This window comes from Phyllostomus hastatus, unplaced genomic scaffold, assembly GCF_019186645.2.
Source record: "Phyllostomus hastatus isolate PE091 unplaced genomic scaffold, TTU_PhHast_1.1 phas_contig_29, whole genome shotgun sequence".
NCBI classification, from domain to species: domain Eukaryota; kingdom Metazoa; phylum Chordata; class Mammalia; order Chiroptera; family Phyllostomidae; genus Phyllostomus; species Phyllostomus hastatus.
Genome location: NW_025333835.1, coordinates 31,835,058 through 31,840,415, shown reverse-complemented (window position 1 = coordinate 31,840,415; position 5,358 = coordinate 31,835,058).

Genomic DNA, 5,358 nt, shown 5'->3' with positions numbered 1-5,358 from the left:
AGGGTGGGGAATGCTGGATAGTGGGGAGCTGCGGGGCAAAGGGGGGATAGCGGGAGGGAGGATAAAATTGGGACAACTGTAATAGCATAGTCAATAAAATATACTTTAAAAAGGTTTAGTGCTATGATCAAATCCCTCATGCTCTGCAGAGCTTTGAAAATAATGATTATAATGTTTTAAAGGCACAGTTTGCGTAAGTTTTAATGCTGCATGTGCTACTAGAGAGCTGAGGTTTTGCAAACATTAAAATAAAAGAATATTAAGCTCACTGGTTCTATGCCTACAAGTGTTGAGAATTATAAAATTTTATAAGTAAGATTTCTACTATAAGTCAATCAGAAGAAAATTGTAACATATACTGTTTTTCAAAAACTAAAGTACCAAAACTTTGGTATTATTACCTGATTGATCATTTTGGGTCACTAGTGTTCTGCAAACAGATGTCTAGGTTTCAGTTTGCCTGAACTTACTTTCAAAGGCATTTATTTGAGAAAATATCAATTCTTCTCTTGTGTTATACTTGTTGCTAGATTTCTGGGGAAATACTATAATAAAACACAATGTAATTATTATGGAGCTTTAAATAAGGTTTCATGGGTTGAGAAAGTGTACCTAAAAAGCAAAAATTAAATGTTCTAGCTTTTAATATGTAGCTAAATGCGGTAATATACAATTGTGCATGGAAATAGGAACAGGGGCTGATCCTAATCACTTGAAACTGTCTCACTTGTATCAATAAACAGACATATGTTCCCCTAAGTTGTATCCCGCCCATTGTTTATTTCTTACTCACTAATAACATCACGGGAAAAGAACAGAGCTATTAAAAGATGAAGAGGGAATGTGAAATAAGGAACTGTAAAACTTTTGTACAATGCATACGCATTACTCATCTATATGCTTTTCTATATTCAAATCACATATATTTGGGTATTTTCCACCTTTGTAAATTTTTATTTTAGAAAATGCATTCAGACTAATATGTTCAATTGAAAAAATACAAGATATGTAGGATTTGCTTTTAAAATTATGTCTCATAAACATACCATGAAAAACATTTTTGTATCATTTTAACTTTAGTAATAAAGAAGGCAATGAAACAAAATTCAAAGGAGTTAATTTATTCATCTGATCTTAAATATTTATGAATTATGTAGATAAACTCTCATATTTAACATATATAAGGATACATGTCCATCTAACTATCTATCTATCTTCCCCAATAGTTGAGACAAAATTGTAAGTAATTTGATTTATGAATTGAATCGTTATAACAAATTGTGAGAATCACCCATTTTCTTTCTGTGTCTTTCTCTCTGTCTCTCTGGATCTCTCTCTCTCTTACACACGCACATTAACAAACTGACCATTTTTAGTCTGGTCTTTAATAAAAGAAAAATTGTGATTACTCTGGGGTTTTTTTGCTTTATTTTGTAAAAAATAAGTTTATCTATTTTAATTTCTCCTCATTTACTGATATTTTTAGAGAGAGAAAGAAGAGGGGGGGAGAGAGAGAGAAGCATTGATTTGCTGCTCTACCCATTTATGCCGACATTGGTTGACCCTTCCATGTGCACTGATGGGAGGTTAAACCTGCAACCCTGGCAAACTGACACAACTAAAGAAAAAGAAAAAAATAGTGTAAAGCTTTCCCAACATCACTTTAATATTGCACTCCCTCTTGAAGAGGGGGCACTTCAGAGTAATGAGAACAGAGTAAGTGCTTTTGGTACATAAAAGAAATTTAATGTTCTCCTCTGCTCTATTCAGAGTAACCTGGGGCTCCTCATGGCTATCAGAAACACTATGTTTTGAGGTCAAAAAGAGACTCACCAGGCCCCATCATCTACTGGCTATTGCTTTGCCTGATTTCCAAACCCAAAAAGAAGTAGCACCCTATGGGGACAGTCTCATTTAAGTAGCCAGATTTGTTAGCAAACTCAAGGTGTTTGTCATTCAGTGTGTTCAAGTCAAGAATGAGACCTAGATGCCATTAGGTGGTTTTATTCATTTGCAAGGAGTAAAGGAGACAGAGGATTCACATGTTAAGCTCTGTCTCCTCAAAAGGAGACAGGCATTTCTTATCTATACCATTTAGTTTAATACATGTTAATTTCTTCTTTACACTTAGCTAAACTTATCGAGCTGTGGGTTTGGTCAAGGTCAAGCTCATAAGCTTATTCACTTATCTGGTTGAAGCTGCATTTGCAAAATCCTGTACTGTATTTTGACATTTAGCAGGAATAGAGTTCAGTAAAAACTTCCCAGACTTTGAGATCCCTGTCTTATCTAACCACACTATAGTCTAAAATTTGCAGGGCAAGGCAGCCCTATGTTTGAGTTCTCAATTTGGAATTTCAGGCAGGATTTTCACATTAAGGTCTTGATGCAGAATTTCCTTCTTCTACCAAAAAACTAGTTTGTGCTCTGAATGCATTCAACTAATTGGATGAGACTCAAGTACATTATAGACAGTCATCTGCTCTTCTTAAAACCTATGTATACATGTGCATGTGTTTATGTAGAGAGAAGACAGAGTCACAGAACTGAAATATTCCACAGCACATACATATATATGATCTATTATAGTAGATCATAAATACTTATTATATCACTAGCCATTAATAGTCAAATTGCATGTGCGTGTAAATCAATTGATGTAACTCTGGCAGGGTGATTCCAGATTCCAAATTACTGCCATAACTAACTACAGAAGTATTTTATAAAGAGTCATTATGAAGAATGAATTATTTTGTCTGTTAGAAGATATCTGGTTTAGAATCTGAGGAAAGAACATGGGAGAATCAAGAAATAATTCAATGAAATAGTGTTAATTATTAAGGCATAAATAATGTTATAAAGAGAGTTTTAGGTGCTATATTTTTAAAATATATTTAAATATTAAAAACTAAATATTTCATATCATTGGATCTGAAAGACCTAAGTCCATATGTAGTTGTTTGGACTTTAAATAATTCACTACTAGCATTGAGACTTTTATGTATCGCAATATGGATAACATAAGTTTTTACCAAGCTAGAAAATCTATAAGAAACATTTTTAGGCTCATAAAGGATTTTGTGTGTGTGTGTTTAAAGTTGAAATCAATGCAGCTACTATGACCTTTCTTGATACTTGGTCTTTAGCTCTTTGGATTCTATCTTGTTCTATTTACTTCTCTCTTCCAAAGGTTAAAATTAAGTTCCATTGTCACTTAGGACATTGCACTGATCATGTTTCTTCAATAATGAGGTTATCTTTAGACAGTTTTTATCCCCAAACCTCTGGTAAGTTATCCTATAATTAAACTGGATTTAACCAACACTTCATAGTTCAGAGAAAGTATTTTAGTGTGGAAAAAAATGAATAGGGACAGAAGACTGTATTTCTGCTTCATTTAATACATTTTAAATTCCTAAGAGCAGTCTCCTGGGGATTCTGTTTGTTCAATATGTAAGTAAGGAACCCTGAGCCAGTTAATCTCTCAGACCAGGTTATCAGCAAACTTTTTTTATTTTATTTTTCTTCCATTTTATGGCAAGAAATTCATAATGCACACAGAAGTAGAGAAAACCATATCATGGACCTCAGCTATCCATCCTCTAACTGTAGCCATTGTCTGCTATAGTCACTCTAGTTTCACCACCCCTGCGCCTGTTCCCTCTCCCTGTCCACTGAATTACTTTTATGTGAATACAAATGCATTACCTTAGTTATACTTTAGAAGATTCACAGTATTTTCTATATGTTTAAAAGATATAAAATATTTTTAAAAGTATGTAATATTATAATCACATCTTTTAAAGGCCAAGATTAATTTCATGATATCATCAAACATCCTCTCATTATTCACATTTCAATGATTGTCTTTATTTCCCCCCCACAGATGATTAGAGAGAGTCAGTCTCTAAACCAGGTTAACACATTCAGCTCTGTTGATAAATCTCCTAAGTCTCTTAATCTGTAGACTTTCTCTTCATTGTTTTTTTCCTTATAATTTTTTTTAGGAAAATTGGTTGTTTGTTCTCTTAAGCGCTGCACATTCCAGATCATTCTGATTGTATTCCCACGAAATAATACTTTTAATATATTTTTTTTACTCTCCAAATTTCCCATCAAGTGGTTGTTAGATCTGGACGATTTGCTTTGACTTAGATTTGTTGTCTTGGATAAGACTATTTCATAGGTAACATCTTATGCTTTCATCAGATGGTACTTAATATTCAGTTATCTCTTTTGTGATCTTAACAGCCATTGATGATCATTTATGAGAGCCATTATTACTTTAGAGTTTTTGCTAATTGGCAATATCATCATTCAGTGATTCCTTCTTCATTTATCAATAGCAGATCTATTGAGGGGACTTTCCCATAACAGCTATTTGTTTACTCTGAATTACGGTTCACACTGGAAAGACAGGGTAAATGCTTAGGATTCCCCCCTTTATGTACTCGTTTTCAGTATGAAGAGTTGATTTCCTGGTATCTTGCAAAGTTGACTACTGAGTTTTTTTCCTGCTATCTTTATCTAAATATCTAAATCATAAACAAATATATTTGATATGTTCAGTACGCTGTAACTATTATTTGAATTGAAACTGATGGCCTCCAGAGAGGAGGAGGTGGGGGCGTAGGGGAAAGGGGTGATGGGGAATAAAAGATACAAACTTCCAGGTGTAGAATAAGTGTCACGGTGATATAATATACCACATAAGGAAAATACTTAATAACATTGTAACAACTTTGTAAGGTGACATATGGTTACTATACTTATTGGGTTGTTGACATGATAAGGCATATAAACATCAAATCACTATATTGTGTACCTGAAACTAATATAAAATGGAATGTCAAATACAATAAATAAAAATGTCTTGTTTTTCTTTTTAATTTTAAAATAGAATGACCTAGAAAGATTGTGGTTTCTAAATCTTTTCCTATTAAAAGGAATCAGGGTCACTTCCTGGAGAAATGGCTGATTCCTGGTCTAGCACAGATAATAGACAAACTGAACACAAAGTACTCTGTTATTCTATAAAGCAAAGAAGCTATCAAAGATTATTTGGCTTATACCAACAGGTCAGAAACCAATCTTACGAGATTCTACTCACCAAAGGCAGAATAATTCGAGTATCAGCAACTTTTTATGTAAAGGACAAGATAGTAAATGTCTTAGTTGATGCAGGCGCATTGGCTCAGAGACTTTAGTTTGCTCACCTGTGCTTTGGCACTTCAAATTCTTCAAGTATGAATTGAAGATGAAGTTATAAAGACTAGATAATATTTATTGAAAAACATTTATTGAGTGTCTATAAGGTGATTAGTACTATGTTTACCTAAGATATTTAGGAGATATTCA